General features: G+C 43.5%; 1 protein-coding gene across 6 annotated transcripts in view; it reads right to left on the reverse strand.

Moving 5' to 3' along the window:
- The window catches only part of elmo1 (engulfment and cell motility 1 (ced-12 homolog, C. elegans)), a 39,766-nt gene that overhangs the window by 24,414 nt on the left and 355 nt on the right, over window positions 1-14,997 (reverse strand). The gene's annotated exons all lie outside the window — the stretch shown is intronic.

Below are 14,997 nucleotides of genomic sequence, written 5' to 3' on the forward strand. Positions count from 1 at the left end.
CACAACGGGCTCACGAAACACAAGAGAATCAGATACTGTCACTAGGCTAACGTTTGCTTTCATTTCTTTGTCAATAACGGAGCCGTGGTTGCAATATGATGCGGTTTGCATTGAAGGCATTCATCAGTGGCGTGATATTGCCATTTTAATGAATTGGAAAATTCTAGTTTCCGTGTTTTCTTGTAAAATGACTTCACAGTTGAAAAATGAAGACTTGATGACTTTTTTTTTTTTTCTTGTAAAGAATTTCTCGTCGGACTTTCACGTCATAATTATGACAGGTTATTTTCGTACAGTTACATTTCTCTCGTGAAAGTGCGACTTTTGTCTTATTGAATGATGAACACGTTTAGCCTGATGATAAAATTTCTAATGAAATTTTCTCGTTAAAACTATTTTTCATGGATGATCACTTTTCTCAAATATGACTTGATTCTTCTCCTCTTTTTCACTTTGATTGCACCTAATGACGTCACACCATTTACAAATCTGACCTTCCCAAATCTGAAATACTGAAACTTTTTGTCAAATTGTTAACACCTCAAAAAATGTTTTGCTTTTTGCTCATAAAATTCTAAACCTTCTCTTAAAATAGTGTCTACTGAACAAACAACAACGTGAAAATCGACGGTTAACCAAAAAAAGGCTCATTTGCGAGTCACTCCTCCGTTCACAAGAGAAAGTTTGCCGGGCAAAGAATCTTACGGGGCACCTCGAGGGAACATTTATTATTTAACGACAACATCCACAAAGAGGGATAATCCACTTTACTTGTGAATCCTCAAAAGCGCCGGTGATTATCCCGCCGTGAAAATGCGGCGATTTGGGGAAAAGCATAATGCCCTCTATCAGCCCCTTTCATTAAAAAGCCGCATGTGGGCTGTCTGTAAATAAAGTTGAGTTGAGCCGGTATGGTTGAGTTGCTTGCCTTTGTATGCTTGCTTATGTATGACAGCGACGAGAATGACAATTGAGAAAATAGTCGGGAAAACTGAGTTCTTGATGGGGGCGGGGCTTGGTGCGGACGGCGACCGTCTTGAAGCAAAACATACTCGTCGACAAACAGATCTATGGCGCATTAACTGAGGTAAAGAGGTGACAATATGCGTTAAAAAATGGACGCACACCGAAAAAAGTCGCCGCTCCAGCTTAAAAAAAAAAAAACTCCTTTCTGTTACTGTTTCAAAATAACCCGTCGCTCTGCCGGCTTTTCGCCAGCGCGTTATCAGTCAGCATCGAGGTCAGCGGCGCAAACAAAAGAGAGCCAAACAACGCAACAATTAGGTGTTTACGCTGGAAGGCATTCGTTTGTGGTGATAGCCATGAGGCTACGGAAGTCTCTGGTGGCGCGAGAGCGTCGGCGCCTCACCCGGGGGGGTCAAAACATACTTATTCGACAAAAAGGGAGATCCTAAAAAACATTGTGACTTAAAACAGTAATATTACGTTACAAATAAATTATGAGCTGCTTTTTGACTTTCAATGCACATAGCGACGACATGTCGCTTGGCCTAATAGCAAAATATAGCCCAAGTAATTTTTCACTTGCTGTCAGATTACATATATCAATATACCAAAGCGCTTGCAAATTTTTTTTTTGTCAGTAATACAGGGCAATTAAAAATGGAATAAAGGCAGCTAGCCAATAATTTAAAACATGACTGATTGTGCTGTACACTAGATGATATTAAAATGATATAATACAAAACCGTACGATAACATTGATTATGGGTGAGTTGTTTCTGACGCACGTTTGAGCTAACTGTTTGCTCATGAAACCAATTGCCTCATGACAACGCTTCGTGACGGTGCATCAATATGATCCTAAAACAGAGGTGACCAACCCGCGGCTCGCGAGCCGCATGCGGCTCTTCGGCTGGTTCAATGCGGCTCCCGGGTTTCACACGACAAGCGTCGAAAACGCCTCAACAGTGGCGATGCCATTCAAACAAGGCGCTAAGTACACAGAACGTACTACGTCAGCCTATCATCAATCCCGTTACTTGATTGACAGAGGGAAACCAATCAGATGACTGCATCACCGCTCATGCGCAAACAACGGCGCTAAGCGCTAAGCTAGTCAGCGAATTACCTCTGATTTTAAGGCAGGGGTGCCCAATACGTCGATCAGAATCGACCGGGAGCCAGCGAACCGGTCCCAAGTCGGGTGGGGAAAAAAAGATTTGTTTGTTTGTATCTTTAGCTTTCGTTCATTTTCGGCCCGTTCCGACTGTTGCTCATTGTAGTGTGCCTGCATATGTGCGCGAGTGTACTGGTGCGCACCTGCGAGAGTGCGTGTGTGTGTGTGTGTGTGTGTGTGTGTGTGTGTGTGTGTGTGTGTGTGTGTGTGTGTGTGTGTGTGTGTGTGCTTGCACGTGCACGATTGGGTCGTTCGTGGGAAGTTGGTCGTTTCAAAAGTTGATCTTTGGCCAGAAAAGTGTGTGTGTGTGTGTGTGTGTGTGTGTGTGTGAGCGCGCGCGCAAGGAAGGGTATGATGCGGTTCTTTGCAGTAACACAGTAAAAAAATTGTCTCTTCGTCTCTGACTGGTTGGCCACCCCTGTCCTAAAACAAGCGGTTAATTGAACAGTCACAAAAATGGAAAGACGTTCCAAAATTCCACATCGCCCAACTTGTGCAACATTATGACCATTCAGTTTCCGAGCTTCTCTCTTTTCTACTTTTTTTTTTTTTTTATAATTTGTCATTCAAAGAAATAACCGAGTGTGCGGACAATCAACTGATGCACATTAGCGTCTTTTAGCACGTTGAACAGGCTAACCAAATAGCCATGGCTTCATTCAAATCGACCCTCGCGCCTCACCGATCGATCAAGAGCACCGTCACAGCCGGGCACTTTACAAACATTAGCCTACATTACCGCCGACGTGACCTTATTTGATCTTTGACCAAAAAAAAAAAAAAGAGGAGTCGATAATTGCATGTAAGAAGCGAAGTGTCGCCATTAAGCAACGAGCGACAGAGCTCATTACATCCTTCCTGCCTGGATTGTGACCCCATCAATTACTAAAAGGCGCTTATATTAAGGTGCTCCCCTTGGGCCGCAGTAAATATATATGACAGGGTTGTGACAGTGCGAGGGGATTGCAGGGGGGGTAGACAAAGGAGTCACACACAGCTCTGTCATCCCACTTTGCTCCTGAAGGGGCACCTGAGAGCCAGCAAGTTTTTTAGCAGACTGTCATTTTCAGTTTATTTCTGGTTCCCTAGTTTCAGTCATACGTACTTGCAATAGGGAAGGGGGGGGGGGCGGCTGTTAAGGAGGCTTGCGATGGCGTCGAAGTCCCGCCCGTGCCGTCTGGCAGGCATGTGTCATCTGGAGCAGCAGAATCAAAGCTTATGAATTATGAATTAAGATAACGGCCTGTTGCTTGTCTATGAATCACATTGGCAAAAAAAAAAAGTTGGAGTAAGAAAATAGAAAAACAAATTCACAAGGAATTGTGAATTTCGCAATAATTCATTCTTGCTGCCTGTCTATCTATGCAACTCAGAAAAAAACCTAAAAAAAAAATGTAAACGCTAAGTATCAGTTTTCCAGATTGATCAGTCAAGGAAATTCAACAATGCAATTATCAGGGGGAAAAAAAAGAAAAGATTGCTTCTCACAATGTAAAAAAAAAAATTGCAGGAAAAAAAAAAGCAATTTTATATGACTGATGTGACAATTTGGCACTGGCAAAGAATCTAATTATGGTTTGCCCAGCGGGACCCCCCCCCCACCCCTCTGTATCACCTCTCTATAGACTTCATGTTACACCCTCCCCCCAAAGTGTCTCCACCACCCAACCTCTACCACTTCCACCCAAAGGCCATGCTTCAATGGACGTACCATCCCTCTAATTGTGTGTGTGTGTGTGTGTCTGTGTGCGAGCACATGAGTAAGGGTGATCCCAATTCAACCCCACCCCGCTCCCACCCCAAAATATCCAGCTCAGGTCATGTGACCAAGGCAGGGATGAATGGCTTTTTTTTTTTGTTGGGCGGAGGAGGAAGTCATGGAAACAGTTCCATTGTCTGACTGTCTCTGTCTGCCGGCCTGTATGTGTGAGTGTTACCCATTTTTCACGCCCCCCAGAAAAAAAAAAATTGGTGCTCGTTCTCCATTAATTATAATAATAATGCACTGTAAGCATCTGCTAGGCAACTTAGCATAGCATCGATTCAACTTGTATGTAGCATAGAACAGTCAGGGATCATGCAATCAAGCAAACGCTTATATCTTTCTTAATCAATATGGATGATCACGAGGCTGGTTTGGAGTCAGAGATCCGATCGCTCGTCTGGTGGGACACAATTGTGCCGGAGTTCACCGCTCAACAGTTTGTGCAAAACCTCACCAGTGTGTCCTGGGAGTCAGTCCTCGACATCAGCGATCGTCATGATAACTCCACCCCCTGACGTAGTCGTGCCAGAGTTTGGCCCAACAAATAATTGGGGCCAGCTTAAGTACCAGTTTCAAGCACCAGACCTAGAGCCAATTTCGGTGGTGGAAAGAGAAAGAACTGGTGCTAAACTGGGCACCGGCCTGGAACTAGCACAAGCACGTGGAAAAGGGCCAAATGTGTGTGTGTGTGTATGTGTCGTCTTCATTCATAACAGAACACAAAAAGAGGAAACAACGCCTCCATCATAAAACAGCATCCTCTCACGCCCCCGCCATCACTGTGAGTGGATGGCGATGACTACGCGAAAGCTAACATTAGCGCTTGGAAAAATAAGCTCGAAATGCCGCCATGAAAACGAGGCCTTCATTGAGGAGAGAGAGAGAGAAAAAAGGGAAACAGGTCATTATGACTCGCTCTAGTTTCCACATTGTGTAACCATTTCAAACCATGTGAGTGCCGGACGAAAAAAAAACAAAAAACAAAAAAACACTAGAAGCTCCTCGCCAACGAAGCATCGTGTCTGCTAGCATAAAAGCACTGACTCGAGTGGATACATTTTGCTCATCGGGTTAGAATGACGAATTCCGAGAATTTACAAGACAATATAATTTGCGACACTGTAGCGCGACACTGCATTGCAACGTAGCGCGGCAACATAGTGTCGTAGCGTACTAGCGCAACCTAGTGAAGCAACCGTGGTGAAACAAAGCATCCAATACTGGGTAACATGAGCGCCCTCAGAACATAACAAAACGGTTGCCACGGCGCATCTTAAGGAACTAACGGGACTAAAGCATCATGCTAACATAATGACGCAACACAATTTAGAGAATGTGCCGTAGCGAAGCAAAAAAATTCAACTACGCAACGTAACCAGGCGGTGCAATCAAAGCAGCGGAACAAAGAGCTGTATTACTCACCGAATAACAAAAACTAACAAGTCTCACAACATCCCTTCCATTCTTTATTCAGATAATCCCATTACAAAAGACGCATAATGTCGCGGCGCGAACATGCTAATTAAGAGGCAGTGGCGGCCGCTGGCAGGTGCGAAGGGAAGGAGCGTCGGTGTGCATCTCCCGGAATAGAAACACCGCTGCCTTTATGCGAGAACAACACCGTGGTAAAGTTTAGCTCATTTCATAAATGTAACGTTAAAGTGTTGAATAAGTGACGTAACATCAGTCAATATAATTCAAAGACGATTAAAACGTACTCCATTAACTATTAATCCAAACACACTTAAATAAATGACGACTTACTGCTGGCGACCGGTGAATTATTCATCAGTGGGGTTAAGATAATATTTGAGATGAAGTGACTTTGTGGAAAAATAACATCCGACAAATTGAGGATATCCTTTACTTACAGAGCGCATCATTAATGTGATGTCCCGACTTGACTGGCTTTTAAGCTAAGAGGCTTACGGTTACACTCATGACTTGAACGCTTTTCTAAAAAAAAATTTTCCCTTAAACATCAAGAGCTGAACAACACATGCTTGTGGCATGCTAGCATGCGCGCCGTGCAGTTAAATGGGACGTGAACGATCGGTCATCCCGGGTCAGGGAATTTCCACTGCAAAAGCAGACAGGATAGGTCGCGCGCACACACACACGTAAACTGCTGCTTTTCCCAGCGGTGGAGGACTTCTTGGACAAGGTCAACATTCTAGCATCCTTGGAATCAATGGATAGTAAACTTAAAGGGCTTATATGGCCCACGGCTCCAATGGCGCATGCTAACTAGCTGCTATTGTCATGTGTCGTAAATAAATTGAGGGAAGAACGTTTAGTGCTTCAAAAGGTGACGCGGTCAACCCCCCCCACCCCTTAAAAAAGTAGCTGACAGTAAGCATACTTCTCAACGAAGCGACAACAGCGCAACGTAACGCCGCCGATGCAAAGCAACCGAGTGCCACGATAAACCACCGAAACCAGGAAGTGCGTCAAACATGCGAAAGGGGGTGCGCGACCACTTAGCGTACATCTCTCATAGGCACCTTACTCTCTACTTCGGTAAATTCCAGCAGGATTAGCATGCGCACAACTGCCTCTTCTATTGCTTGCAAAGTGTGCCGAGGCTCGGGAACGGGGCCGCCTGTATTTTTATTTTTTCGAAACGGATCTCGCCGCCAAGTGCCAGTCTGCCAGTCTGCCAGTCATTGTGGCCAAGCTTTCCTCCGCCGCGCCCCATCCATCCCCCCGCCGACTTTGCGCGCTAGCCTATGCTGAGATGCAAAAGAGCAGGGAGGGAACGTTGGGGATTGATTTGTGGCTATTTTTACCCGTCCTACTTGAACTAAAGGGTTCAGACACACACCAGAAACAAGTCGGCTCCAGAAGTTGACCAAAAAAAATGTAACAAATAAGGTTTAATGGTGGCTATGGTCTAACGAATCTAGAAATCCCTTAACTCATTCAGTACCAGCCAATTCTAGACCAAGTCTGAAAAGACGTTTAAAAACGTCTTTGGGAGTGAATGAGTTCATTAATCAATCAAAAGGTCAAAATCTTAATTATCCATCACAGCAAGGCATTTTGGACAACGTTATGCTTCCATCTGTGTGTGAACAAGGTCGTTTGGGAGTCAGAGGGTAAGGCATCAAGTGAACAACGGGGTGCCAGGAGCGATAAAAGCTCACTTGAGCACACTGGCACAATGGCGAAAGTTTAATAAAAAAGGTAAGCAGAAGCGTTCTGTCTCCCGACTGACTGTGATGAACTCTCTTTACTGCACACTTTTGACCAGAGCAGACAATTACTCGTCTTATTGAACCATAACTCAGGCGAGCAGGCGGGCCTGCAAGCAGCCAAGTCATTAGCAAACGCTTGTGACCTAGTTTATGGCCAGTCATCAAGCTTGGCCGCCATGCTCTGCCCACACACAATGACCGAAACGCAACATTCTCACAATTTAGCAGCATCCGCCTCACCAGAATATGGGGTTCAAATTTGGTAGCCATCGGACAAAATCCAAGACAAGTATCTTTGAAGTACCCCTGGAAATGGTCAAAACAGAGTCGACTTGCAAGCGGAGTTTTGGCGCGTGGCCACTTGGGATTTTTTGGTGGGTCTACCCAAAGTAGACAAAAAACTTCATGTTGCTGAATCCAAATGGTTGCTTCAGACCAAAATGGAAGACTTCTTGTGTCTATTACGCGATTGTTTCTCATGGTTCTTTTTTGTGGGTTTACTCATGACAGACATATATCCCAAATATCGTGTAACTAAGTGAAACTGGCTTTTTTTAGGGTTCTTTTTTTTTTTTTTTTTAACATTGGGGCTACTGAGCCAAAACTGTCGCTTCAAACCACAATGGCGGACTTCCCGTGTCTTTTAGGGCATGGGTTCTCGCAAGTTTTTTTGTGAGTCTACTAATGCTAGACAAGCCTAGCAAATTTTATATTGCTAAGTAAAATTGGCATAGGGGGCTAATTTTTTTTCCAAACCAACTCAGACAGTAATGGCGGTGCAAATCTAGCTGTCCGGAAAGTGGTGTCTTGAGGGGATGAACCAACAACTATTGTGACTGTCGCAAGTGAGGGGAAACAAAGGAGTGACTGTGGCTGATCTGGACACACACATTACACACACACTACCACTACTTGCATGTTACACACACACTTGCTGGGCCAGCTGTAACCCCCCACCGCCCTCCCCTCACCCCTCACCTCCCACAGACAAGTGCCAACCGGCCCTCCCTTTCGTTTCCACTTCGGCACATCTTCACCGTTTCCAGGAAATGACGCGCCAGAGCAGTAGCATTCTAATATGCTAACGGTTGCTATGGTAACATATTGAAAGGGTACCAAAAGATGTCAAGGCAACTCGATATGTATTTGACAACATGCCCTGGTTTTGGGTATCACTTCAAAAATACAATGAGAAGGGATACAATGCTAACATGCAACCTCCCCCCCCATACACACACACTTTCTGTGGGCTCACTCACTCGTCAATTAGGCGGAGCCACAGCCTCCCAACTTCTCGACTGCCGCCCTATTATTTATTGATTGATCTCTGCCCCAGGCCGCACACGTTTCAACATACGCTTCACGTGGGGGACGCGGCCAGCGACCCAGCCAGCTTGTCCTCCACGCCCTGGCACCACTGAAATTGTACTTGGGGGGTGGGGGGCAAAAAAAAAAAACTGTGGGTGTAGGCTGGTGCTGGGGGGGACTATTTACAGAGTGCGGGACTGAGGAGTTCATTTTAGTCTCTTTGTGGGTGAACTGGATGCACACGAGTGACACACACACACACACACACACAAGTAAGCGATTCCTCAAGGCATCTTTGGTTGCCGTTAATGTGATTTCATGCCAATGATGTCATACATCCCAGCACGTCATGTACCGACTGCTCGGGCATGCCCGTGACCTCTTCGTAAGAGTCAAATGTGAGCTGGAGCCTATCCCGGCTGACTTTATGCGAGGGGCGGGGGCGGGGGGTGGGGGGGGGGGGTTGTAACTTGGACAGGTCGCCCGACCAATCGCAGGGGACGGACGGTCAGGCAAAAACCATTCCCGCTCACATCTCGGGACAATCTGGATACGTGACAAGGATAATGGTGGAAGCCGACAGGAAGTGGCTGGAGGGAGTTTGGGCAAAGCCTGCAATTTGCGGCACTTACAAATTACAATTCATGTCGTGCATGTGCTGTATTTTTAGAACAGTGGCAACTTCATGACACTTCCCACAAAGACGACGCCCCTTTTTCATGTTTAACACACCCTACCGAATTTCAGAACTATGGCCTTGTTATTTATTTGGGTTTCTATTTTTTCCAGAAATAAAAAAACAATTTTATTCAGCTGTTCATGTCATAGACATTTTTAAATTAAAAAAAAAAAAGAATTAAATCAAGAAATTTTCATTTGTAAAATTTTTAAATACAATTGATTTTTTTGAAACGCGTATCCTTTTTGTTCGTTAATTATCTCAAGAAAAGGTTTATGTAAACATGCAAAACAAGTTTACTTAAGGTAAAACTATTTTAAATACATTGAAAAATAAACTGATGCAGTTTATATGTGGGGAAAAAAATACAATTTCCTACATGTTTGTTTCTTGCTTAAGAATTATTTCAAATTATTATAATTTTTTTTTAAATGCTCCAAACCCTCATTTTTGATCACATTAGGCGTACCTAATGAAGTGTCAGTGAGGAACCTTCAGCCCATTTAACTTCCTGATTGGATTTTTTTTTTCTTCATTTTTTCCGCCGTGATGCGAAACTGCCTTTGTGAGCTTCCTGTGCTTCTGGGATGCAAGTGGTAAATTTCGACATGACTCATCTCCAAAAATTGAAAACATCAACAGGGGATGCGTGCTGCTGTTGCAAGGGGGTGGGTGGGGGCTTTCCCTGCGGGACAACAAAACAACAGACGTGGCAGCGGCGCGGCCCGAAGGCGGCGCCGATGCTATGCTAGCCTGGCGCTCTCTCTCACACGGGACCGAGCCAGGTGCCGCACAGATGCGCTCGGGCCGCAAATAGAAAACAGGATACACAGCTTTGTTTACAAAGTGAGGAAACATGCCACGGTCGGGCAATAGACACGTCGAGCATGTGACATTCCTCGCGATCTCGTGTTTTCACTTCACGTCCTGAAATCAGTGCAAAGACGGAGGACACAATAGCCAATGTTGCTTTACTTAAAATGCAGCTCAGATAACATTTTAGCTCGTATGCCAATTTATCATGGCGGGTGGGGGGGGGGTCAAACAAACAAAAAACAAAGATCAAGTTTGGCTATTTTGTGAAAAGATGAGTGTTCATTTCATATTTGATTTTGAGTCTGAAAATGCTAACATAATTTCTGTGCAAAAAGGAGGCGGGGTGTGGGGCACAACCTCTTTGGTGCAGGTAAAAAAAAAATAATAATCTTGACAGCTAATAACATTTGAGAAAGGCATGTGGCTATGAACGCGTCCTTGTGTGTCGTTGATTGATTCCGACAGTGGAAAGGCCGAGCCTCCATTAAGAGGTTCAATTCAAGGCTTCCCCGCTGGCTCGCCGGCGACCTTGACGGATCACCTTCACGCGTTGGGCTCCACTCGGCCCAATGTGTCGGCTTCACGTAAAGCCATCTTTGAAGAGAGGGGGAGGAAAAAAAATCACTTTCCCGGCCCACGGGCCCGAGGTGAAGCTGTGGTTTGTTTGGGAGTGAGATGAAATATTATATTTGGCATAATTGCCAGAGAGCCCAGGTCCAAAAAAGATGCGTTTAACTCTGAGTCACGCAGCTATGACACATATGCCAGGTCAACACAATGGAAGAGCAGTTAAATGCATTATTAGTGTGACAAGGGCCAACAGCTAAGAGCACGTCGCGGTGCTGAAAAAGACAGACACGTCGAAAACCGGGAGCAAAAGGATCACGTGAGTGCTATTATAGCAATTTCGCGCAACGCAATACAGAAGTCGAATACAGTCAAATCTAACCAAAGCAAAAATATATTCCAAAAGAAAATGTAAAATACTCAAATCTTACATTAAAAATAGACCATCATCCAGGGATTTTAAAAAAAAAAAACATTTGGGCAGGAAAAAAAATACTAGATGAAAAATACAAATAAAAAAGTCTTCCATGAAATACAATTGAAAAAGCAGGCAAAACCCCCCCCAAAAAAGGCAATTAAAAATATTTTTTTAATTTGCAACAAAATGCCTAAAAAAGTTGGATGAAAAATATTAGCAGAAAAAGAAAATATTTTCAGAAAGAAAATACTAAAATTTGAGAAAAAACTAATTACAAAAATATAAAGTACAAGATACAACAAAAAAGAGAAAACATTTTTTTTTGAATGAGAAAACCCAGATATTATTTCAATACACAAATTAGACAAATAAAATATTTTAAAAAGGCAAAATTATTACACTAAATAGAAAAAGATGAAAACCGTGCAAATACACAGAGTACAAATATATCCACAAAAAAATATGGGATGCGCACAAAAATATTACCTTAAAAAAAAAACATTTTAAGCACTAAACAATGATGAATCAGTTTTCAAAAATACTAATGTGGTTGCTAACAGTTGTTTTTCTTATTGTCCAAAAATACTTTTAAATAATGACATCGGCAACTATGCTATTAGAATAACTAAATATCAGGCAATACAAAATTATTAGATACAAAAAGAATGATGAAAATTTCTACAAAAAATAGTATCATCAAACAATGCCATTCAATTTGACAAAATCCCAAAAATATTGGAAGGAAAATTAGCCCTTTTTTTTTTTTTTTTTTTACAAATACTAGAAAAACAATTAGTTTCTTTTTTGATTGCACAAAATACACAAATATTTCATGAATAATAAAATGTATATCAACATACAAACGTTTTGGACGAAAACCCAAAATAGTAAATAAAAAAACACTGCAAAAATATCCGAGTTCCTCTGTTAGCACTATCAAATGAGTATCTGTCCCCTTTGCCAAAAGTGGAGTTGCATTTTCATTCTCTGGACTCCGTATCACCCTCTCCCTTGCGCTCGCACGAAGATGCCAGTCAAGTAGAGCACTTCAAAGTTCTCAGCGGAGTGACGCCAAATACCACAAAAACCCGTGAAGTGGTAGCAAACATTAGAACCCCACCCCGTGACGCTGCACCCCCCCCCCTTTCCTCCCCTCAAATTGCCCATTTCCAGCACTGCAGTGGCACAGCTGGAATGCAGTGAGACGTATCACTTTCCGGGGTCATTCCAGGCCCCGGGTGACGTCAACGCTCGCTTATCCTCATGGGGGGGGTTAACATATTCCCATGGTGCATCCGTTCCATTAACACAGATCATTAGCAAACGCGCGCTTAATGTGTTTTGTTCAACGCTCGTCATGATGACCTAGCAAAGGCCCCGCCTGCGGCCCTGTATCATAGCTCCATTTGCTACCACTGGGAGCCAATTAAGCTGGCCCGCAAACGAACGCAACCTCAAACCGCCAGCTACATTCAAAAGTTGTTGTTGTTGTTTTGTTTTGTTTTTTGTTGTGTGTGTGCGTGTCGTCAAAAGTTACAGCTTGAAAGTCAGAGATGGAGAGGAGATGGAGGTTGGTAAGGAGGGAAGGAAACCAGTTCATTAAGATGGCACACTGGCCTGACATCAAGGGGAAAACAATTTACATAGCCGCCGCTGGGAAACCAAACTGAGCGGGGAAGCTGACACACTCGAGGGATGGTGCTACTGTTGGTGTCTGTGTGGGGGGAGGGGGGGGGGAGTAAAATGTGAATGACAGTCGCATATTGTGAGAGTGGAAGCTAATGAGAAAAGATGAGAGGGGAGATGGGAGGGTGGGGGTTCTGCACCATTTTAGCTTCTCAATTTAAGTGCTTTTGGGGAACCGTGGTTTTTTTCCAACGTTTTTGCTCGCTGTCAGAAAATAGCTAAGGTACAAGTGGCATCCAGCATCTGAACTGGTTACCTACTGTAAGGTACGTCATTTTGGCCATTTGTTGTTTGCGCTTATTTCAAAACCGGTCTTAAATAAGCCATCATGAAAATAGGACTCTGAAATTTAGTATCCAAACGGTTCATTTACTTGTACTGCAAAACTCAAGTATACTTAGCAACAGGACAGCATTGCTTTGATTACATAAGAACAGCGAAGAAAACGTGCACTTGAACATAAAACCAAAACTGCAGATCGGACTTTTTTTTAACTGTAGTTGTTTATAATAAACACTGAAAACATATTTTGGAGTTAAAAAAATGCTAGCATTGGAAAATGGACCTCAAACGTTTTGATTCAGATACCACACTGCTACGTCAAGTTTAGGTGTGAAATTCTGAAAGAAACGATCAAAGAAACAATCGCTGAGTCTTTTTTATAGCGACATCACCTGGCCTGGCATGCACATTACAAAGCTCCTCTAAACCAGTCGTTTCAGTTTTTACTAGCTCCAATGTTTACTTGGGAGGGCCGACAAATAAAATATTGAACTGGAAAGCTGCTAATAAATCTGCTTGCATTCCATTTGACGTACGGCTCCCCTGAGCAGAAAGAGGGGAGGGAGGATGTTTCTTCTGGCCCAAACGACGAGCTACCGGGTGAAGCCACAAACACGCGCACGCAGACACAATAACACACTTGAAGCACTTTGATTAAATGGAAGAGCGCAAAATGGATGTTTCTCAGCCTTTACGTGGCTCCGCAGGCAAAAGTCGCATCACCCGCCGCTGCAGACTCTGCGCAAACATGCAAGCCCTTTGGCTTCCAAGCCGCTGTCGCCGTCGTAAGTTTACATTCTCCAAAGTAGCCGCACCAAAACGTAGCGGGGGAATGAGATGTCGTTTTGAGTTTAACTCCCAAAAAAAAACACAAAAAAAAACCCAAAAACCCCACAATCATGAACATGCCGCTCAAGGACCACAACAAGACAACTTCGAATGAGTGTTGTGAGCCAACACCAGATGCCGCAGTGGTTTCTCAAAGAAGAAAGTCAAAATTCCACAGTGAACATTCCACTAGCATAATAGCAGAGTTGGCAAAGTCATTTCTGAAATGTTTTTGGGAAAACAAGATCGATCGATTCAACCTTTATAACCGACAAACGTACACAGAGATAATTAAAAAAAAAAAAAAAGCAAACACATTGCTGCTTTTTACTCGTGACTCTGACAGAAACCTAAACATGGCATAGGCAACTACGCTATTTGGCTAATGCTATTGTACATCAGCGATTCCTAAATTGTGTACAATGAGAGCTAGTGTTGGGAAATAATCCAATTTCACTTAATAGGTCCAAAAATGATTCATTTATTGACGATAAATAATGTTTCCTTTTTCCATCTATGTTAGCAACCTATAGGGACAGGCAGAATATGCTAAAAGGCGCATCACACACTGTTAAGCACAGAAGCCTACTTTTAAAAAATTCAGACTCATACGTTGGTTTGGTATAAACTTGACGGCCTGCGAATGTATATTTAGACAGTCATACATTTGTTTGTTTGTTTTTTAACACAGAACCAGGGTAAAATTAGGCATATCATCACACCTTTTCTCAGACACTTTATTTCTTGGAGCTACTGATTGGCTATAATGGCCTGAAGATGATGCGCTACAGCGCCACCTGTTGCTTTGGCATGCACTTGTCAGCTTATGAATACATTTTTACATGTTCGGGTATCGTTTTTTGGGGGGTATTTTGGAGTTAGGGGGCATTTTAAAAATATTTAATAAACATTTTGAGCTCTGAAAAAATATATATCTCCCAGGAGAGATTAATATTGTCCGTTTTAACAAGTAGCGCATTCTTCCTGTTGCTTAAAGTTCCAGACGGTTGCGTTTGATTGACTTCCACTCAAACACCTGCGGGTGGGGGGCACCATTTTAGAGGAACTCTGACGCATTACAAACTTTGACTGCACCTCCCTCGCAGTACAAATATCCACGTGGCCATTCTGTAATTTTAAAAAGGTGGCTTCATCATTGATAATAGTAACAACATGACGAGGAAGCCCACGCGGCATGACGAGCACACTGGGTTGGGGGTGTGGAGGGGGGGGGGGGGGTCTATGAATGCCTTTCGTTTGCGCAGAGGCAAGCGTCAGTACCCACACGCACGCACTGCAGAATAACACACA

The sequence above is a fragment of the Hippocampus guttulatus genome, chromosome 18, assembly GCF_054856545.1.
Source record: "Hippocampus guttulatus isolate MCC_2025c chromosome 18, RoL_Hgut_1.0, whole genome shotgun sequence".
NCBI lineage: Eukaryota > Metazoa > Chordata > Actinopteri > Syngnathiformes > Syngnathidae > Hippocampus > Hippocampus guttulatus.